Here is a 24288-nt window from a genome sequence, read left to right as displayed (position 1 = left end):
AGACTTGTGATTTCCAGAACTCCTCCTTCCAGTCCTGGAAAGGATGAGCAGAAAAGACTCCATTCACATATCAAAGGAAATGCTTAGAAGAGATCTCTGACCCATATTCCTGGTGTCCTCTAAGAATTAACTCTCCTGTAGTGACAGGTAGGTTATTCATCACAGCAGCAAGTGTACTAAGAATAGACAAAACTTTCAAGTGAATATTGATACATTCTGACAACAGTGAACTCACAATTCAGTTATGACAAACTCTCAGGTTTGACAATTTCTCCTCTCATCTCTTCCGGATAGCTGTTGGTAAAAGAATTACAGGATAGAGCAACACATCATTGGCAGGCCTCAGCTCTGCCACATAGTAGTATGATATCTTGATTAAGTTACTTGACGCTTATAAGCCTCAGTTTTCCCATCTATAAAAATGGATATCATAATAATGTCTAGAAACTGTCATTTGCCTACAATTTCCAAGATCCAAGAATCTTCCTAGTCACTTAAAGGAATGTTTCATAAATTATTAGTTTTGTAAATACTAGTTTTGTAAGGTAGGAAGTGGGCAATGGATGATATCAGGCAGAGCTCTTGATTACATACAACAAAGCCAGCTCTGGTGATGAAATAAGAAGTTTTTAAAAGGGATATTTAACAGCGACAAAGATGTTGTGGGAAAATTGGATATTCACATGCAAAAGAATAAGACTAGACCTTTCTATTACACCACTCACAAAAATTCAGTCAAAACGATTACAGACTTAAATGTAAGGCCTGACACCATAAAACTCTTAGAAGAAACCACAGGGAAAAGCTCTTTAACATGGGTCTTGGCAATGATTTTTTGAATAAATTTAATCAGAGAAATGAAAAAATGAAGAAGCAAAGAAAAGCAGTCAAACAGGACAAAATAATAATAGTTTAGTTATTAAACAAAAAGTCAAGGACCTTTAGTTCCTCCTCAAGGGCTACAGATAATATTCTGAGCTGTATCTTTTGAGCTGTTTTGCAGATACTGAAACCCCCACCAGGTGGAAGAAGTTAACTGCATGATGACCAGAGTGCAGCCATGACATAAGTTGCTCCATCTTACATAATTCCAAGAACTGGCCTCAAAGAAATGGGATCAAACTGATCCTGGATCTGAAGATTAACTGTACTAACAACAATCAAGATGGCACTGATCAGACCACCACATGACTAATTTCAAGGTGATTGCCAGAGCCGACTGTGCTATTCTGCATGTAGCCCCCTCCCTCTGCTTATACACCCCTAAAATCCTCCTTTAAAAGGTCTTGCTCCCTGACTGGCAGCAGGGAGTTGGCTTTTGTACATTAGTCCACCTTCTCCCCTGGTTGCTGACCTCCTGAATAAAGCAACTTTTGCATTCCTACCAACACTTGTCTCTCAGGTATTGGCTTTTGAGCTGTGAGCAGCCAAAACTGAGTTTGGTAACCCAAGGAGAGGAAGGAAAGACTGTTAGAGTTATTTGGTGATAATAGTGAAATATGCCACTATTACCCACTTCCTTGGTTTCAGGACCCCTGTGTTCTGGCTATGGAGGAAACGGTGCCAGATATTGATCACTGGCTCAGGTCAAAACCACATCTTGTAAAATAACACACAGCCTGCACACAGAGCTGTTACCCAACCAGAGTGGTAATTGAGTCTTCATGGACTATCTCACTGAGCTACCAGGCCAGCTGTTTCTGAATGTCAGGGTACACAGTAGGGCCAGTGAATCCTATGGCATGGGCGCATTGGCTCATGTCTTTTGCTCTGAAATAAATTCTCTGTTCTGTAAATTCTGGCCCCAGCTAAGACCTTGGGAAAAGGCAATCATCATACACTTCTCAAATGGGTAACCACTGGGATCTTGCCTCCACAAAGTTCTCCCCTGACCCTTTTCCAGGCAGTTTAGGGGGTCAAGGAACATGATTCTCAAGATTCCTCAGGGTCACATAGCAATCACAAGTAAGATATTCCAGCCCAGCAGGGTTCTGAGAGGCCAAGTTTATAGCAGTCTTGTATCTCCAGTCTCTCTACCTTCCCCTCCTTCCTCCTCTCCTCCTCTCGCTTATCCTTCTCCTCCTCCCCCCTCCCTCCACTTCCCCCTCCTTCCTTTCTTTTAACCTTTTTGTTATTATTATTTTTTCACTCTCCCTCTCTCTTTTCTTCTTCCTCCCTTTTTTTGCTAATTCTTTCTTCTCCTTCTTCACCTTGGACATTCTTTATCATTTCTGTAGTTTCAGCCACCTAGTGTCTTTTCCAAATGGGGAGAAACCCAATTCCTACCTAAATTTCCCAGAGCAACCTTTATCCCACTTGACCCCCAGGCATACTGTAACTTAGAACATTCAGAAAAAACAAACAAGCAAACCTTAAGACTACTACACTAAATTATTCTTCCTAGCATAAAAACATTTCTCATTTGTCTTTATTTTAAAAGTTCAAGCTTTGATTCTTTCACTTAAAAAAATATTCATTTAGATATCAGAGGAAGTGTTTGCAAATTCCTTAATACAATCTTTATAAATTTTCCCAGTTTCAATTTCTATCTAAGATAATTTTTCTTTCAAAATAAAAACCCTCTTTCACATCCATGGTCTCATTAGATAATTGTGTTTTAAACTGAGCATTTGATAGGCTTTTAATCTGTCTACATATTTCCACGTTTGTTTTACTGTGTTAGATTTAAGTACATATTTCCAAGAACAGTACTTTTAACCCCTTTGGATATTTTCTTATCTATGTTGCTATTGTTATTTTACCCTTTTCTATCTTGTTTTGACAAATTTTATTTTGTGACTTTGATCTTTAGTAATAGATCCATGATAAAAGTAATCATTATTTCTGTTATCTGACATCTTTCAAAAACTTTGAAGCCCAAGTTTAAACATTCTCTATTGACTGTCAGACATCTGTTTTAACTAATAATACGGTTTTATGGAAAAGATAAAGAATTGCCTAAAATTTCAGTAAGGATTTTTCAATTGAGGCGTAAATGGGAATGTATAAAAGAAAAAGCAATTTATTGCAAAAAGCATATGAGTAGAAATGGTCTAAAATAGAAGGAAATTTTCTAAGAATAAGAAAATGTAGTTGGAACATGCACACACAAACACACACACACTCTCCTCTTAATCCTTTTGGGTCTTGGATTCCTTTGAGAATCTAAATAAAGCTATGGATTTCTCCCCAGACAGAAATACATTGATATACAAGGTCCATGGAGCCCAACTTAAGAACCCATCAACCTATCTCTAAGGAATAATATTAGATAATTAAGTCAAAATACCTTCTTGCTCCCCTTTTGCTCCAAAGCCCTATTGGTTGAAATTTAGTACAAGTGTCCCTTGGTACCTATGGAGTTTGATTCCAAGACTCTCATGGACACCAAAATCTGTGGATGCTAAAGTCCCTTGTATAAAATGCCATAGTATTTGTGTATAACCTGGGCACATCCTCCCATATACTTTATTTATTTATTTTATTTGTTTGTGTTTGGATTTTTTTCCTTCCAGTTTTATTAAGGTATAATTGACATACAGCACTGTATAAGTTTAAGGTGTACACTATAATGATTTGAGTTACATACATCATGAAATGATTACCACAGTAAATTTAGTGACCATCCATCACCTCATATAGGTACAAAATAAAAGAAATAGAAAAACATTTTCTTCCTTGTGATGAGAACTCTTAGGATTTACTCTCTTAACAACTTTCATATGTAACATACAGCAGTGTTAATTATATTTATCATGTTGTACTTTACATCTCTAATACTTATTTATCTTATAACTGGAAGTTTGTACCTTTTGACCACCTTCGTCCAATCCCCCTTCCCCTAACCCCCACCTCCGGTAACCACAAATCTGATCTGTTTTTCTATAAGTTTGTTTGTTTGATTTTGAAGTATAATTGACCTACAACACTATTTTAGTTCCTAGTACACAATATAGTGATTCAAAATTTCTATACATTTCAAAATTATCACCATGATAAGTCTAGTTACCATCTGTCACTATACAAAGATATGACATAATTATTGACTATATTCCCCACACTGTACATTTCATATCCATGACTCATTTATTTTGTAACTGGAAAATTGTGCTTCTTAATCACCCTCACTTATTTCTCTCATGCTCCACCCCCACCCCTGACAACCACCTGTTTGTTCTCTGTATCTATAACTCTCTTTCTGTTTAGTTACATTTGTTTATTGTTTTGTCTTTTAGATTCCACATAGAAATGAAATCATACAGTATTTGTTTTTGTCTGACTTATTTCACTTAGTATAATACCCTCTAGGTCCATCTTGTTGCAAATGGCAAGACTTTTTTCTTTTTTTATGGCTGAGTAATATTCCATTGTATATATATATACCACATATTCTTTATCCATTCATCTATTGATACCTGGGTTGCTTCCATATCTCAGCTATTGTAAATAATGCTGCAATGAGCATAAGTGTGCATATATCTTTCCTCTGTATACTTTAAATCATTTCTAGATTACTTATAATGCCTAATACAATGTAAATTATATATAAATAGTTGTTAGTACAATGTAAATGCTATGTAAATAGTTGCTGGTATGCAGAAAATTCAAGTTTTGCCTTTTAGAAATTTCTGGAATTTTTTTCAAATATTTTCAATTCTCTGTTGGTTGAATCTATGGATGCAGAACCTGTAGATACAGAGGGCCTACTGTATTCATCCTGACATAGAAGTAAGGTCAGTACTACCTGTGATTTAACCTTATGTCCATTATGACAGAGCAGAAAAAGAAAGAAAGAATGAGTGAATGAAGCAAGCACAACTCATTATGAGTGTGACTATGTGAAAATACTGTGGGCCCAGGTTTGGAGAAAGTCATTCTAGGCAGAAGAGACTTTTCTGGGCAGAGCAAAGAGAGATGGTGTGAAGCACCATGCTTTGTGTGGCAAATCACCAGTGTGAAGGGGCAGTGCAAGAGATGGGATCACTCCATGGGGGTAGGGAGGGGGCCGGTGTATGTAATGACTGGCACCTAGACTTTACCCTGTGGAGAAAGGGTTTTGCATGGTAGATTAACTGGTCAGTTTTGAATGTCAGAGAGGTCACCCCAGCCAGAGTGTGGAGAGGGCATTTGAGGAGGACGAGACCAGAGTGCTGGGGGCAGAACCCCCACTGGGAGGTGGTGGCAGAAGTCCAGGACAAAGAGGACGAGAGACTGAACTAAGGTAGTGATGATAGATATAACACGAAGAGAAAAAAAAATTGAAAAACATGTAGGAAATAAAAAACACAGGACTTGGTAATGGAGTGGAGATTGGAAGTGATGGAAAAGTCAGTGTGCCATCCTTCTTAGGGGTACTGGTGTTTTACGGAGGATTTAAATTGTAGAATAAACAGCTTTAGCATTCCAAAACCACTCCACTGAGGGCTTTGGGTGGTCTCATGCTGAGAACACAGCCTCATCACATGACATTTTCCTTCTACTAAGTGACAGCCAAGACTGAAGTTAGGAAGCAGAAAAATTGAGGGGGATGAAGTAAAGAAAGGAGACTCACAAAGAAGTTTATACACCTATAAATGTCCTTGTAGTCTCCCACATCACACACACACACACACACACACACACACACACTGAGCACCAAAAACAGAGTGCTCCCCTATCAGTGCCACACACCTACAGTCTGTTTGACCAGGATTCTTGTGCTACATAGAATGCACTGCCATTGAGTGACTAAAGTATGTTTTCTTTGATTTTCAGAATACATTCTTTCATATTGAAAAATTGCTCCCATAAGTGATTACCCTAGTAAAATCACAGCTTATGATTCGTATGTCTGATTCTGCTTCACTGAACTTTGACTCTATTTATGGCTGATATATTTGGGGGATATTTTCTAATTTCTGGTAAATTCCCTCTTTCTCTCTTCTTCAGGTCGCTGACCAATTGAAAAATAGAAGAACCACAAAGACAAAGGAAAGGAAACGAGTGTGTGTATGAGAGTAATCTGAACTACTGTTAACTCTTGAGGGTTATATCAGGGCCCTTCACCCAACTGCCTTCTCTCCATCAAACCCAGCATAGGGAGTGGCTACTGAGAGGGTTTTGGCCCCCTAGCACCCACTGATAATCTCCATTAGTGCTTCCCTTAAGCAATCCATATAAAAATACAATAAAAACGTATATATAAGTAAAACAAAGTGATTTCATTTTTTGTTTAGCAAGCCCAATTACGAGCCTCCCAAGTTCCCACCTCCAACCACCTTGCTGGCCCTAAGCCATTTCTATTAGTTTGAACCATATTAAATAACCCTTTTTACCTGTCAAGAATGGTTGCATGTCAGCAGTTTCACATGGTTGAACTTAATATTGTAGAAATTCTAGAGCCACTGATATCTACAGTGTGTCCTTTCCTGAGATCATAGGGAAGAAAAACAATCTGAGCCATTCTTTCTGTGAATGTACCTGTTGCAACACCTCTGTGAATCCCGCATTCCTCCTACTCCACATGAGGATTCTCCCTTCCACAAAATTTGTGTTGGGTTGAAGGAGTAATGACAGGTAGTCTGAAAAACTTAGGGGTTTGCTTGGAAAAGACCAAAGGAAAGACATCTGCAGCCTAGCTTGTGTCAGAAACAGTGCAGTAGTGCAGAATTCTCCTCCAGCTTCCCAGGACCACCCCATCAAGGACCATGGTGGTCTTGTGCTGAGGACACAGTGCGAGCACATGGCAATATGAGAACCCATTTCCCTCCCACTAGACCCAAAGCACTGTCCTGGCCTTCTAAGAAAGATCCCTCCCTCCTGCATACAAAAGGAAAAAATATATAGATTTTATAAAATGTGGCCAACAAGAAAAAACTAGAGTCCAAATTCTGAAGACCTTGCTGGAAAAATTCATATCTGACTTTAATAATCAATAGTGTATGCTGGCATGTGGCTATCATAACACACGCTTGCTATACGCCTGCAGACTGTGATACAATCAAGCTTTCATGTATATTTATGTGACCAGGAGGACTTTGTATTTGACAATTTTAAAAGATGCATGGACTCGGCTCTGTTTAATTCTGATATATTGTTCTGTTATCCATAGGAGGCCATTGGCTAAATTGTACTATTCACATGAGGGTCCATGATGGAAATTTATCAGAATGATAGGGAACTATTCAGATTTCAGTTTTCTTTAACAGTGAAATTTGAGAATATAAGCATATTGTGCTTCCAAACGGCCATCAGAACTAGATTTAAGAGGACCTCATTGTACAACAAATGCATTATTAAAATAGTTTGTTATGCTGCATTAAAAGAGAAGCAGCTTGACAACTGATGGAGCAGGGAAGACCAGATCCACAAAATTGCAGCAAATGAAACTACAGTCTCAGGGAGTCAAATTCAGCAAGCCTGGAGGAGGCCCCTAACAGTGAAGGAAACTGGCATTTCAAAAAATAAGCAGTTATTTAAGTTTTTATTTTGCTTCAATAATGCAATATTTACTTAACTTCCTCAATGCTAATTCCATCTAGACAAGTCATTTCAGTTCTCTAGGCCCTTTCATTCATTCAGCATCTGCAGGTTGGATGTCTCAATGCGATAGTTACTGTAATAAACAGAAATTTCCAAAGGGACTACTCATGGTCACTGCCCTTAGGAATCTGACAGTCTAGAGAGAAAATAGACAGAGGTACTGGTTGACAGAACACTCTAGTTTGGTGTTCCTCTTAAAGGAGGTAAGAAGTAGCAGGAAATTCCTGGTTGCCAATGGGAATTTCAAGAGCATCAAAGAAAGGTGATATAGGGGCTGTGAGCCCCAGAAAGCATGTTCCCCTCTCAACATTATCCTTGTTTAATGGGGTCTTTTAAGGGGCAGGGTATGTGTCTACCACTGTTTCAAACAATGGTGATGGGTTTGCAGTAAATCATTCTTGTGTGTGATCAATGACATGCATATTCAGGATGCTAGCCTTGGTGAGCCAAGATAATCAACTTATTGCAAACAACATGTGGGATTAAAAATGTATTAGGGCTTGGTGGCGCAGTGGTTAAGAATTTGTCTGCCAATTCAGGGGACACGGGTTCGAGCCCTGGCCTGGGAAGATCCCACATGCCACGGAGCAACTAGGCCGGGGAGCCACAATTACTGAGCCTGCGCGTCTGGAGCCTGTGCTCTGCAACAAGAGAGGCCGCGATAGTGAGAGGCCAGCGCACCGCGATGAAGAGTGGCCCCCACTTGCCGCAACTAGAGAAAGCCCTCGCACAGGAACGAAGACCCAACACAGCCATAAATTAATTAATTAATTAATTAATTAATAAACCCAAAGTTTTTTAAAAAATGTATTAGACTTGGGGTCAGAAGGCCTGGCACTGAGTTCCAGCTCTGCCACTACCTGCCTATGTGACCCTGAAAAAAATCACTCCAGTTGCAAGGAAATCTCAGCTGTGAAATGTTGATGGAATATTGAAAGTCACTAGAGGCCTAAGTTTCTATGGCTTAGTGGAACTGAGCCTTTGCCCACCAAGCCTAACTAGACATCTTTAAATGAAGGCCACAATGGAGCATTTTGACTTTGTCTCAGAGCCACAGGTAGAATCCTACCTTCACAAGGCCACATGATCATGCTGATGAAGTAGATTTTGTTGTCTTTGGACATTATATATTAAGAACTAAAGACTAAAGATCGATGCATTCAATAAATATATATTGAGCCTATACCATGGGCTCTGGGAAACAATGGGGATAAAACAGGGTCCCTTCCTCTCCCTGCATCAATAAGCAAGAAAAGCATTCTGGAATTTATCAAGGAGGTCAAATATCTTCTAGTAGCATGCATAGCTACTATCAGAACCCTACATCTGACATAATCTTAGAGACCATACAGGAAAACATCCTCATTTTTCATTAGGGGAAATTAAGACCTGGACACATATCTTTCCCAAGTCACTCAGAGAGCTAATGACATTCTTCATTTATAAACAAATATTTGAGCTCTGGACATTTTTCTGGATGCTGTGAAAACAACAGTAAACAAAGCACTCACAAATCTTTTTTTTTTTTTTGAAGGGGAAACCTTTCTTGAGTTTATTTAATTGAGGTTAAATAAACTCAAGAGTTAAGTACAATTGCTAACATATTCTCCTGTTTCTAATGACCATGTGACATTCTGATACCTGCTAGCTGTGTTTGCTGATCAGATTAGCCTCACAAATTTTATAGTCTAATGGGAGAGAGATAAGTAAACATGATTTGATAAGCATTATGATCTGGAAACCCATTTTATAGGAGTGCCAGAGAAGGTTTTCTTGAGGGAATCAAGTCTAGGCAAACTCTAAAGGATGGGTAGGAGGCAAAGAGCTAGATCTGTGAATCCAAATTTAGAGTTCAACCCTCTTCTACCAGCCAGGACTACAGGAACCACCTGAGATTCACTGCTCAGTGGGGAGTGAGCAATGGTCCTGGAGGAGATTTACCTGCCTTCAGTCCTCTCTGGCACACAATGTCCCCTGGCTCCTGAGAACCTTAGCCTGGGTTCACTCTGCCCCTGCTTCAGTGCATGGTGGATAGGATAAATGTAGTAGAAAATGTATGTCCAGCTGAGTTGAGCAGACCTAGGTCAATCCCAACTCTGACAGCGACAACAGCTGTGACCTGTGGGTAAACTCTCTCTGATTCCCACTTCCCAGCCGCACAATGAGGAAAATACCTCTTTAATAAAGTTGTTTAGTCTTCAGTCAAATAATAAATATAAAATAGCCAGAGCCTCCAGCAGCCAGGCTAGATCAAGAGCCCACAAAGAGTAGCTTTGAAGGGTTAGGCAACTGCAAACACCTGAACTTGCAGGCTTCTTGTCAGGGGTTACTAATAGAATTTGCAAAGGAAACAATAAATTCAAGGTCTCTATACAGTAAGAAACTATCTTCTGTTCTGCTCCTCTGCTTCCTCATTATCAATTCAAACTATTATAAACTTCCTTGGTACTTTACATCAAGGCCATTAAAAGATATCTCCATAAACCCTCCATCCCAAGCTCATAACTACTATGGGCTTACTGAGAAAAGCACCAAAATTAAGTTCAAATGTACAGATTTACTGATTAGAATCAATTCAGTCAGACATAACATGTAAAAAGAAGCACAATTTCTGTTGTCTTGTTCTTCTGGCATAAATTAATTATAGTTTATCCAAAGGAATTTTTCATGAAGGACCTAACAAAATTGTAAATGGAGATCTGGGAATACTTTAAATAAAAGAAGCAAGTACTCCATCCCACTCTTGATTCAGAGGGGTTCTTCCAAGGTGGATAGAAATTTAGCTCCCCAAGTGATCCTCCTTGACTGGATACAGAACCAGGTGGGTGAATGGGTGACGTCCAGACACATAGACCGTGCATTCCAATGCATAATTTCTCTTCAGGAAACTGGGAGTTCTAACTTCAGTGAGGACCACCCTAGCTGTTGGCCTCCCGGACCTTACTCCATATAATTTCCTTCTTCCATCACCTTCAAATCTGGCTTCTCATCAGACTTTGCAAATGACGGAAATGACAAGTTGCAAACTAACCACACTGAGCCTGAATGAAAGGGGATGGTGAGGACCTGGAGGCTGATAATATGCCTGTAGGTCCTGACATAAAATTCTACTCTGTCGTTTTAGATGCAATGATGATATCAATTCATTCTTTTCTACTCAAGGATGTTATGCAACATCAGCTCCCAATCTCTGCCTTACAATTTTAATGATCCTTAACCAATAGATCTTCTTCATTCTAGCTACAAAAATCCAAAGGATTTCTCTAACTGCTGTACAAGCAACTTGCAAGTTTTTTGTCTCCTTTATACACAAATGCCAATGTTATCCACAAAAGTCAAACTTGTCACATGAGAAAGGGAGCATAGTGCGGTATTACTAGCCCTGAGAGAGCATCATTGCTTGAATTAATTAATCCAAATAGTGACCCTTGTACCCTTCCAGCTAATTTTAAACCTCTATCAATGGGTGATTACCCTATGTAATTTTTTTTTTTTTTTTTACCCTATGTAATTTTAATGAAGAGTCAAAATTTCATAAATAAGCAAGAGTGCACAAAAAGGGAATGTATGGTTATTCTAACCAATGCTAAAAAAAGCAATTCTAAGTTCTCAAACTCAGCGTGTGTCCTGATATCTCTCACAACTTCTGTGTCACTGTTATCACCAAACACACTGATAATCTAACAGTTATTGAAAGACGCACTCTTCCTAGGGCTTTGATATCATGTCAGTTCTCTCGTTCCCTCTCATGTCCCAAGGTCCACATGCTAAGGCAGTGATCTGAGCAGGGATGGTCAAATGGGATACTCGTAGCCCTGGGAGTAAAAAGGCTTTCCAAGGGGTATGGGAATTCCTATAGTTGTCTGGGCATCCCTTTTTTTAAAAATGAGGTATGATTGACATAACATTACATTCGTTTCAGGTGTACAACGTAATGATTCCATATTTGTATCAAGATGCAAGATGATCATCACAATAGGTTCACTGGACATCCATCACCACGTATAGTTACAAAAAAATATTTTGTGATAAGAACTTTCATGATCCATTCTCCTAGCTACTTTCAAATATTCAATACAGTATTATTAACTATAGTTGCCATACCATGGTGGGGTTTATGACTAGATTGTGTCCCGGCCTCTCCTACGTGCTTTGAGCTATGTGGGCCTCCTCTCATTTGCCTAATGTGTAGGAGCCTGATGTGTAGCCAGTTTTTAGGTTTTATCCAGAGGAAGTTATTCTATATGTATCTGAAGATTTGGTGTGTTTGTGGGAGGAGATGAGTTCAGGATCCTCTTACGTCACCACCTTGAACCAGAATCCCCCTGTAGATTTAAGAAAATCAATTTCCAGGTTCTCAGACTCCACTCATACCCTTTCCTAAGAAGGATTTGCCTGATAATGCACCTGGGTTCACCAAGAGCCCCTTTCTTGCTTTACCAAAAGTGAGCCACAGCCTCACTCCCCACTCCCACTGTAAGAATCATCAAGGGAGAGGACCTTCTTTCATGACTACGCAAGACCCTCTAAGTTCTTACAGCTTCCAGTCGTTTCTTCTTTTTTATGTACTTCTGATAATAATGAGGGTGGGCATTAAAAATGAAAAATTTTGGTCCCTGTTTGTATGTTCTAAAAGCACATATACAATAAAGTGGGGCCAATGATAATAAAAATAAAATAAAATAATGTGGGAGTAACGATCATTTTTGCTTAATGACTTTACTTCTTTTATACTCAGATTATTATCAAAAGATTCATTATTCATGAGGGAGAATCTGTTGAGAGTAAGGCAAAAGGAGTATCTGTGGGAAATATTGAAGTCTAAAAATGGTCCCTTCTTTTTATGTATTTAAATATAAGCACTTCTTTTCAGCTATTCTCAGTGCTCATCCCTAAGACATGTTATTAGCCGGGAAAAAAGCAGCTTGCATCAGAAGAAAGAAAAGCACCTTCCATCAGCCTAAACAGTATGAGTTAGTGACACAGATCTTTTAAATGTAAGTGGAATGTTTCCTAGGATTCCAAATTTTGCAAGATAGATTAGGTAAAACCCACATATAAACCTCTATAAGATTTCTTTCAGAAATTAGTGTGTATTATTAAATAAGGTAGTTAAAACTATTTTATCTATTCATATCTTGAAATATTTATTCTAATCTTCATCTTATGAAAAGTTTAGTATTTCTACCTGCTATTAATAAAATAGAAAATTATGCTAGCTGCCAGACTGATTCATTTTCAGCAGTTTATATACCTTTCTCTTTTGTTTCATACGTAGGAACTTTGATCATAGTGTCAAACTAAACTAATGGAGTTATTACTTATGTGTATAGCTGAATATTATTTAATTATACTTAAAAACCAGACACCAAAATATGATGTACACACACACACACCACGTATGCACATGCACACATATTTACCTAAGAAATGTCATGACTTTTACTATAATCTCTAATTTTTTGGTGACATAATTTTACCTATACATTACACTACATTGTTACAAATTAAGTAATGATAAACTATATATTGAATTATTTTGTTTTTATGTCTTAGTATAAAATGGATAAATTAGATGTATTAAATCAAAAACATTTAAATATTGATTTAACAGTTTTACTAATCACTTTTATAAGATGTATTCTATAATTTCTTTCTTCACAGTTTCCATTATATACTTCAAAACCCACTTACTGATACATTTATTTAATTTAAAAATGAAGTCAGAGAGATTTCCAATTCTAGGAAAAGATGGAGTAGACACACTTCTCTATATTCCACCAACTAAGTACAATTTAAAATTCAGGACATTATACAATATTATGACATAGTACGAGTGTGTTTCGTGTTTGGTAATTGCAGTCATTGTTGCTTTTATTGTGGTCATCCATGTACAATGCTTGGTGTCAGTCTATTTATCTCTTGTAAAAATAAAATACAGTGTGTGTGTGTGAAAAAAAAAAAAATTCAGGACATTATATTAAAAAACAAACAAGAAGACTCTGAAAGGAAGAAGGTGGACCGGTGAGGGACCTTGGGACCTATGGAACAGCACAGGGATAAGTCCCCTAGTTTTTCTGTTTGCCTTCTATATATTGTAGACTGGGCACCAGAGAAGCCAGAAACACCAACAGGTACAGGGGGAAAAAAATCCCCCCCAAAGCCTGCTTTCTCTAGCCAAAGGGCCAGGAAAGGGTTACCCAGCAAGAAAGAAAACTTTTAGACAATACTGCCCTACTCCAGCCACATACCATGAAAAAAGTCAAGGCCATACTCCCACTCCCAAGGTGTGCCTTCCTACTGCCAGGGTGGTGTCAGACAAGGCTAAGCAGGGAGCCAGGACATTCACCACCACTCAGTGGTAAGAAGAGATCCCAGTGGAGGCCATATGAGGAGCTTAAACATCCACCCCTGTCCAACAGTAACAAAGGCACCCTCTCCCAGAGTGTTCATGGAATCTGGACATCTACCTGCACCTGACTGACAGCAACTGAGTGGTGTCCACATTTACCCACCAGCATGCTGTCAGAGGAAGTCTGCTAAAACAAAATATTTAAATAAAATCCAGAGTCTAATACACAATACTCAAAATATACAGGATATAATAAAAAAAATCACTCATCATACCAAGAACCAGGAGAATCTTAACTCAAATGAGTGAAGATGATCAAACATACCCCAACATGGAGATGACAGATGGTAGCATTATCTGATAGAGATTCTAAAGCAGCCATGATAAAAATGTTTCAGCAGCAATTACGGACATGATTTAAACAAATTTTAAGAAATAGGAAGGTTCAGAAAAGAAATAGAAAATCTCAGCAAAGAAATAGAAGATATATAAAAAGAGAACCAAATGGAAATTTTAGAACCAAAAAAAGCAATAGCTGAAATTTTAAAAGCTCAGTGTATGGGGTCAACACCAGAATGAGAAGACAGAGGAAAAAATCAGTTAACTAAAAGACAGAACAATAGAAATTACACAGTCTGAGCAACAGAAAGAGAAATGAACTGAAAACAATTAACAGAGCCTTAAAGATTTGTGACTATAACAAAAGATCTAACATTCCTGGTTTTGATAGTAAGATGTAACCAGTGGGGGAAACTGGGTGAAGGGTACATGAGTTCTCTCTCTACTGGTTTTGGAATTTTCTGTGAATCTATAATGATCTAAATATGTTTTAAATTTTTTTTCCAAAAAAATGAAGTTAGACATCTTCTGAGATGAAGTTAAGTCTAAGTTAATCAGTTTGACAATGTGCCTTTGCTTTTTAAGTAATCTCTATGTTGATCATTAATGAGCTAAATTTTCTACTCTAAGTTTTAGATGAAAAACTATTTAAGCCACATGATAAAATAAAAGTATTTTATCAAAATATAATACTGGCAAAAGTGGAATAAAATTAACACTATATTTAGTTTCCCTATCTTTTCTGAGTGTACACTGGGTTTGAGTAAACAGGGTGCCTATAAATTTTAAAATAATAGGTACAATTAATTCTCATTTGATAAGTCTGATAGAATCTTTTTTTTTTTATGTAAAAAGTCTTAGTTTATTAACTCTCTCATGAAAAATCTGCACAATCACCACAGACACAGTCACTGCAGAGTCTTTATTCCTTCTGTTGTCCAATCTCCAGCTCACTTTTTGCCAGCACCAACATTGGCCTTTGCAGTCCCCCTGACTTTCTTCATTCTGTTCTTGCGTTCCTTTCGCTGTTTTCTCAAGGTCTTTTTCTTCTCATACAGGCCATGTCTTGCAAGCCTGTGTTTGGACTCATTCTTCTTTGCATAATCCAAGGAATCGTAAATCATGCCAAAGCCAGTTGTCTTGCCACCACCAAAATGGGTTCGGAATGAACACAAAGATGACATCTGGTGTGGTCTTGTACATTTTGGCTAGTTTTTCCCGAATTTCTGTCTTAGGTACTGTTGCCTTCCCAGGATGAAGGACATCGATGACCATTTGTTTCCGCTGAAGTAGTCGGTTGGTCATGAACTTCCTTGTCCGGATAGTTACCGTGTCATTCATAATGGCGGCGGATCTTCAAGCAGCCAGGAAGGAAAAGAGCTGATAGAATCTTTTTGGCATACTTTGCTTTCCTGAAATCAGAAACTCAAGTTCAAGGAGACAGGGAAAATTATAAAAGTTTCTAAACTTAAGAGCATAATTATATATATTTAAACTGGATGATAATGGATATTAAATCATTATGGTATTTAGATTCCACTGGATACATCTAAAAGGGTGATGTAACAGTTTCACACTTAAATGTCAATATTTAGAAAATACCAGAAACTGCATCTTTTTGCAATTATCTAAATTATGGTAAAAAATCTTTGAGGTCATTTTAAAAATACATAGGAGGGCAAAAAATGTCTGAAGACCATATCCATAAGCCCAGCATCTCTCAGACCTGACCTTCTTCCCAATGGTCCCAGACCAATCTGGGTGCTGACCATCTATCACCACCACATGGCTACATAGCCACTCACACTAGATTTGTAGGATTCAACTCCTCTTCTATTTGCACTTCTATCATAGTCACTACTGGATTCTTCCTAGGGCTAGTCTTAGAGTCAGGTGTTCTGGGTGTGGAGATAATAGACTTTCAATGCCAATCTAAACAAAAAGTGAATGAGACGATTAGTCAAGGAGGTTTGTGCCTCAAGCACATTTGATCTAAGACTGCTTCTGACCCATTTGATCTTTTTAATGCTGGTTTTGTCAGTTCTTGCTCTCCTTTACAAGTTGTGTTCAGTTTATTTTAAGAAATATTTATAAAAATCTCCTATATACATGACATACATGTACTTTGTGCATAGAGAGCTTATATATCATTGCATATATATTTTGAACATACATATTTATATTGTATGTACATTAAAAGGAAAATATAAGTGAAATAAATTGATTAATATGCTCCTGAAATTTCTTCCAATTCAGAGTTTATCTTTTCAATATTACTTTTTGAGTCAGAGTTTTTCATGTTTATGTCTTTCAACACAGTGTAGGATTTTCTTTCAAGTTGCTGATACTCTTTCTGCAAGTATCTGCTCGTTTTTTTCTTGACTTTATGGAGAAGTTGTCAACAAAAGATTTCAAACAAGATTCATGATCCTCCTTTGAAAGCCTTCCTTAAATAGTGTGTTTACAATGAAGGTTTGCAGTTGTTCAGTCATGTTTCCATAAATAATAACCAACTTTAAGTATGTGCATAAAACAACAACCATGTTATAACTGCTGTCTGCCTGGCCACCAGTGATCAGAAGATACCAGCAATGATAAAGGCTCCCTGATTTCAGAAATGATAAGATGTAGGGGAAAAACTGTGTTTTAGATTTGATCTAATATGGTAGTATGAAAGAAAGAATCATTAACTTTCTCTAGGATGGTCTGGGTTGATTCTCAGAGGTCATACCTGAATATGTTTTTGTTCATTTGTTGTCTTATTGCTGGATAGGCCTCCATCAGGCAGATACGGGAGGGGGAGGAGAAAACATGGAGACATGGAGCAACAGGGCACAGTGGGGTACAAATGAGTTGGTGAGAGCTTAAGGTGAGCCTGGAAGCCACAAGGAGCCTAGATCTCAAAATAAAAATCTTAGACTCTGTTGGGAAGGTAACTATGAGCCACTGAAATTTTAAAGCAGTGTTAAGATATTAAAACCCACTCCAGTTGCACAGCAAAGGAAAAGATTAAGGGATATATTTCCAGAGAGCAAGGAAAACAGGAAAGTCTATTAGGCAAGAGAAAAATGCTGCTGAATCGAACCCCACCCCAATTCAACCCAAGCATGCATTAAACCTTTAAAACCAAGAAAAGGTACTCTCCAGTAGGAGGCCAGCAATAGGAACTAGATGAAGTTCTTGTTCTCCAGAAAATGTATTAAGAACTCAATAAACTCAATAAACATTTGCTGACAGGAGGAGAGAGAGAGAGAGAGAAAGAAAAAGAAGGAGGAGGAGGAGGAGAGGTAGTAGTAGTAGAGGAAGGAGAAGGAAAAGGAAGAGGAGGAATGGAGGGAAGGAAGGAAAAAAGAAGGAAGGGAGAAAAACAAAGAGAGAGAACTTTTAAAAGAATCAGCATTTCAAGTAAGAGATGCTATTTGCATTTTGAAAGTTTAGAAAGATTATAATAGATGATAGAGGAAGACATCGAAAAGAATTTTTTCCCACAGGGCGAGGTTCTGGTAAATTTCTTCATGCCTCCTTCTACATCTTTACCCTATCTCTATTTACTCACATCAGGGTTAGAATTAGGATTTATTTCATTCTCTCCTCGGTTTCTGAGACTTCAGTTTTACATATGTTAGACTTTATATATCATTCCATAGTACGTTGAGGCTCCATTCAATTTTTTCAACCTTTTTTCCTATGATTCAGATTTGATAATTTTTATTAATCTAGCTCAAGTAAACTGATTTTCCTCTGTCATCTGCAGTCTACTGCTAAACTACAGTCTACTTCAGTAACTTTTTAAAATTTTAAGATATGGTATTTTTATTTCTATAGTATCCAAATGGTTTTTCATTATCTTTGCAGAGATTTTCTATATTTAATTCATTGCAAACATATTTTTCTTTACATCCTTAAGCATAGTTAAATAGTCGCTTTAAAATCTTTGCCTGCTAATTCTAACACCTTGCCCATCTCAGAATTTGTCTTTTCTCTTGAGAATGGATCATATTTTCCTGGCTCTTTAAATGTCTAGTTATTCAGGATTGTATTCTCAACATTGTAAATATTGTGTTTTAGAAACTGAATTCTTTTATATTCCTCTGAAGGTGTAAATTTTCTGTTTTAGTAAACAATTACTTGGTTGGAGTCAAACTGAAAACATTGTCTCTTGGAAAATACCTTAAAACTTAGTTCAGTTTAATATTTGGCTGGAATCTGTCCCATGCATGGTTTGACATTTAGCCAGAGATTTGGGCAGATTTTATAACAGAACTTGGAGCGCTCCCTCTCAAAGTCTCTGGAATTTCCCCTTCATTTGTCAATATCTGTGGTTGCCCCAACTTGTCCTCTGGTTCTTTAGGCCAGAAAAATTGAAAATTTTCTTTTAGAGTTTTAGTGACATCTTGATGCCAATTTTGGCCTGCCCTCAGACTAAATACTATTGGAAAATGGGTAATTCATCCATGCAGTTTGCTTTTTTAAAGTGTCAGCTTCTCTCCAGAATCTGCCTGCTTTTGTTCATTCTCTCATGCCTTTAGGTCACTGGTTTTTCAGTTTTGTCCAGAACTTATAGCTGTTACCAGCAGGAGGGTAAGGCTCAGTAGGGGTTACCCAAGCCACACTGGAAGGGGAGGTCAGATTATGACTAATCCTAATTATGATTTATAATTACTTACTGAGCCTTTGCTCAGTAAAGTAATTTGCTTGGTGATTAATAAATAGATAGATATATGGTAGATGATGATGATACGTAGGTAGGTAGGTAGATAAATAGATAATCTCATTTAATCCTACAAGAATCCCAGGGGGAGGAAACTGTTATTGTTCACATTTTACAGACAAGGAAATGGAAGTTGAGAAAGGCTAGAGGTCACACTCCAGTAACAGATTCAAACCCAACTGTTTTAGAGTCCAAAGTCCAAATTCTTATTGCTTTAAGGAAGAAAATTAGCTCTCTCTACCAAAAGGTGCCCTGAGGCACCAAAGATGGCCCCAGGCAGGTTTCTCAATCAGAAACCAACTTTAAACTAGATGATTGCAGGTGCTTAGAAATTCATTTCCTTACTCACTTAAAGCAGTGTTCCCCAACTTGGCTTAACAGAAGGATCACCTGAGGGGAATCTCTGACTACAGATCAGAGACATTTAATCAGTCTCCAGGGGCAGGGGGTAAAAATCCAAATATTTAACAGGCTCTCCAGATGATTCAATGTTCTTCCCAGTTTGAAAACACTTACTTAGAGAAATGAGCACCTGGTACCCAAACACTTTATTCACAACTGTGTTTCCTGGTATAAATAATGACGATAATAAGAAATGCTAATTATCACCTAGAGCTTACCTCAGGCGCAGCAGGTTCTTTTCTAAATATTTTACATGTATTATCTCCTTTAATCCTCCCAGCAAACCTGTAAGTCACTACTGCATTTATGAGGAAACTTGCCCACAATCATACCAGTAAGAAGAGGAGCAGAGTTTAACTAGGCTGTTTGATTCTACGACCACTCTTTTTATTACCGTACTATTTCATTTCCACTTGTCCAATCTGCCACAACTGAAACAGGAGGGAAGGGGGCAGGGCACAACATTTGAAAGAATGACATAGCCCAAGGACATGACATAAACTGATTAGAACCAAATGAGTCCAAGATGGCAGACAAGTCAACTTCCACTAGACCTTGATCCTCAGTATATGCTCACTGTAACACATCAGCAAGCTAAATGACACACCCACCAGCGTCATGACAGTTCCAAGGCCAACATAAGGATCAAAAAGTGGACCAATTCCTTTAAATTGGTGGCCCAATTCCGTTAAATCCCTGCCCCTTCCCGAAATAGCTGGAATACTCCTCCCACTCATTAGCCTATGAAATTACCCACCCTTATAAAAACTAACAACCCCCATTCCCTGGTGCCTTTCTCACCTTCTGAGGTGGCCCACACTCTGTCTGTGGAGCATGTTTCTCTCTAAATAAATCCACTTCAGGACTTCCCTGGTGGCACAGTGATTAAGAATATACCTGCCAATGCAGGGAACATGGGTTTGATCCCTAGTCTGGGAATATCCCACATGCTGTGGAGCAACTAAGCCTGTGTACCACAACTACTGAGCCTGCACTCTAAAGCCCATGTGCCACAACTACTGAAGCTCGTGTGCCCTAGAGCCCGCAGGCCGCAACTACTGGGCCCAGGCATGGCAACTACTGAAGCCTGCACGTTCTGGGGCCCATGTGCCACAACTACTGAACCTGTGTGCCACAACTACTGAAGCCCATGTGCCTAGAGACCATGCTCCACAACAAGAGAAGCCACCACAATGAGAAGCCCGTGCACGTGACTGAAGCCCGTGACTATAGTCGTTGCACAGGCAACGAAGAGCAGCCCCTGCTTGCCACAACTAGAGAAAGCCTGCGCGCAGCAATGAAGACCCAACACAGCCCAAAAAGAAATTAATTAATTAATTAAATACAATTCTTACCTATCACTTTGTCTCTCACTGAATTCTTTCTGCGATGAGACATTAAGAACCTGAGCTTCATTAAGTCCTGAAACCAGGTGTGTGATCTCAGTTGGAAGACTGTGGGTTTTGGCCGGGTTTGAGTCCCAATCTGAGTTTTGGATGGGTTCGAGTCCTGGCACACATGTTCAAGTCCCAATCTGAGGTGCATGATTTCACAATCACTCCTAAAAAGAAGTTTGTGTAAACATGTGGCCACAATACATATTTCCTAAGGGCCAAGAGTAAAATTCATAACTCAGCCTGGAGACAGTCCCTTTTCCTTGTCTGAACTCATTGAAGCTTTGGGTCGTTCTCTGGGCAGTGTCAAAAGGTCCAGCTTCTTTGATTACTTTCAGCAGGAAGATTGGAGAAGAGTAGGAAGGAGCACTGGAGAGCACAGCCAACTGATTCACAACCTAGTTATTTCTACACACTTACAGTAGCAGCCCCTGCACTAGGTGTCAGTGTATAAACCAGATGAGGAGTTTACAGCCTAAGGAAAGAGGAATACAACAAACATGATGCCAACTACTGCAAACTGACCTACTGACCACATGCATAGTTCTTAGGGTCTTTTATAGAAAATGGTGGCCACCAAAGAAGTTTCAAGTAGAGAGAGTCAGCCATTTCCAGACAATAAGTTATGCTTAAAGCAAGTCAGACCAATAGATGTTTATTAACTAAAATTTTATTAGCAAAGCAAGTATTAAAAAAAAAATTCATATGACTTCTGTAGACTGGAGAAGGCCTCCATTCTCTTCCCTTTCAGATGTTTTAACCACTAACTTGCATGAAAGGCTCATTTTAGGACAATGCCAAGTTTCCAGAGGCAGGATTCTGTCACCCTGATAGCCTGACAGAGTCTAGAGTTCATGGCTACAAACCAGACCTTTCAAGTGCAGTCCCTGAGGGTACAGTCACAAACCTTGCTGGATTCTTATACCCTATTTATGCTATTTATTAAACATTCATTGGCTATTAAATTCCTTAATTTCACAACTGACAGCTCATTTTCTAATATTCCCCACATTAAACAACAGGCTGCATTTTATGCAAATAGAAACCTATTTCTGACATCAAATATGCTAATTAGAAACAATCTGTTGTTGATGGAGATGTGGATAACTGGAGGGCCTGCAATAGCTACCTCTGGAGTGTGGTCCTTTCTGATAGAGTGCTTTCTGACCCTTCAGCTGTACTTAATTAGCATCCTAGCTGACCAGTCTTGACCGTGCTTTCTAAATTAATCCCTTGATATGGGCTCAACCTAAATTTTACATCTTATAATATCAGACTGTAATGTTAAAAAACTTTAAAGATAATTCCACTAACAACAACAAGAAACTAGAAACTGGTAAGCACTATAAGGAAGCCAGTTACAGGGCATTTGATTGAGAATAAGAAGGGAAACCCATTTCCTCTCACCAGGGACCCAAGAATGGAGGAGGCAGGGAGACTCAGGAGTCAGGGATCTCCTTTCCTGCTTTTTTCTCCCAGTCTTACTGCCTCAGTTGTCCAGAAGTACAAGCAGGGCAGAGCGGAGAATGTTCGAGGGAGTGTAGATAATAGGAATCATTAACAGTCAGAAGGGACAGGTAACTTGCATGCCAGGGATCAACAGGAAAGCTTCCTGAAAATACCCCAACTCATACCTTCCCCCGCCGCCAACAGAGCTGGTGTAGTCATCTCAGTGGACCTTAGGTACATGGATTCCTTCTTCTCAGAATGCAAACAATTCTAGGCTCTCAGAGCCCTTTTCTGCACAGACCACCTCTAACTGTTGTGTCTGATGCCCCCTCCACCATTTCTCCTTAACTCCTTCCCCTCTGTTTAGCCTCATCCAACACTTCTCTATGAAAGCCGTCTCTGGTCATTCATACTTTCCAACACAGCTTTTCCTTTGTTTCCTAGTTCCTAAATGATGACAGAGAGTGGATTCTGTTCATTATTATACTTCCACTGGTGGGGCTTTTTTTTTTTTAACAACAAAAAATGTTATGTTCTGTATGCTCATTATACAAAGAAATCAAGCAGTATACAAAAGAATAAGGACTAAAGCAATAATCACCTTAAATCCTACAACCCAAAGAGAACTATGGTCAGTAAACAAACATTCAAATATCTTACTACAAATAAATACACATAAATTTGTATAACTTTACATAAACAGGGCCTTATTATGCATGTTAATTTTATCATAGCCATGTTTTTTTAAATACATATTTTGGCTTGCTTTCACATTCATACATTCTAATATAATCAAACATGTACACATATATGGATGAGTTGTTTTTAATGAAAACATATGAATTCTTCCTTTCATCTTGCTTTTATCACTTAACAATGCATTATGGAAAATCCTCTAAGACAGTGGTTTAAATTTCATTCTTTTTAATGTCAACATAATATTTCATGAAATTACCAGGGTTTATTTAACCATTCTCTTAAGGAAGGACATTCACTTGTTTCTAGATTTTGTTTGTTTGGGTTGTTTTGGGTTTTTGTGTGTGTTTTTTGGCACTACAAACAATATATGAATACTTCTTTTACATATATATCCTTTATATATTGTCACTTTTATTTCTTTGACTATACAGGAAAAATCTGCAGGCCATTAGGGATTGCTTTAAAATTTCTTACAACCACAAATAAGACTGCAACAAACATTCTAGTCTACACCTCTGATTGTTTCCTTAGGTTAAGTTCTGAAAAGTTAAATTAGTAAATTAATGAGGTAGAACATCTTCTTAATGCACACTGCCAAATTTTTCTCCAGAAAGACTATGGTTGTAGCTTTTTCAATCTTTCTAGCAGCGTTAAGAGTGCCTATTTTATAGCACCCTCCCTAGTACAAACTATTCTTCCTTTCTTCATTAACGCTGTCTCATAAGAGCATCCCTAATCATAATCATCACTCTGTGTGTCCACACCTCTCACCAGATCCTGAAATTTTGACATTCAAATGCCAGTGGTTTACTTTTTCTTTTTTTTTTTTTCCTAAGGTGACACTCTCTGTGAAGTACCTTTAGTAACTTCTGGAGCAAAGGAATTCCCTTTTACTCTGGAGCAGTTTTTACTATTGTTGATTACAATCTAGTTTATATCCCAAAACAACCAATAATTTTATCTTCCAATAGACAACTTTTATTCCTTGAGGTTTCTAGCATTGGTGAATATAAACTACCATAATAAGGGTGTCTTCTTGATAAAATACAGATAATATTGAGCTGGAAGAGGCTTAAAGTCTTCATTTCTTCAAGACTTTTGCTTCCCAAGGATATCTGGAAACTAAGCATCCATGAGAATTTATTTATCCCAATGATTCTCAAACCTAAACTCCATCAGAATCACCTGAAGGGCTTGTTAAATGACCTGTTGCAGAGTTTCTGATTCAGTAGGTCTGGGACCCGGTTCCAGAATTTGCATTTCTAGCACATTTTCAGGTGATGCTGATAATGCTGGTTCATTAGGAACACTTGAGAACCACTGATGTCTCCTACCTCCCCACTCCCCGTTTCGGTAATAGAGCCAAGTATTTAATAGGCCTCACCATGAAGTTCTCCTACTTCTCTATAAAGTGTCCCTCT

At 38.3% G+C, this 24288-nt stretch overlaps 2 long non-coding RNA genes and 1 pseudogene across 3 annotated transcripts in view; 2 read left to right on the top strand and 1 right to left on the bottom strand.

Moving 5' to 3' along the window:
• LOC309647946 overlaps window positions 1-24288 on the top strand; it is a 908978-nt gene that overhangs the window by 614672 nt on the left and 270018 nt on the right. The window lies entirely within an intron of this gene.
• Window positions 1-24288, top strand: part of LOC309647958 — a 401872-nt gene that overhangs the window by 268808 nt on the left and 108776 nt on the right. The gene's annotated exons all lie outside the window — the stretch shown is intronic.
• On the bottom strand, window positions 15047-15598 carry LOC309647679 (small ribosomal subunit protein eS24 pseudogene; annotated as a pseudogene). Its single transcript has one exon. The product of its transcript is annotated as a small ribosomal subunit protein eS24 pseudogene (transcript).

The sequence above is a fragment of the Balaenoptera physalus genome (assembly GCF_965194825.1).
Source record: "Balaenoptera physalus genome assembly, chromosome: 18".
NCBI lineage: Eukaryota > Metazoa > Chordata > Mammalia > Artiodactyla > Balaenopteridae > Balaenoptera > Balaenoptera physalus.
Note: the sequence above shows the minus strand (reverse complement) of the source record. Positions and strands in the feature narration are given on the sequence as shown.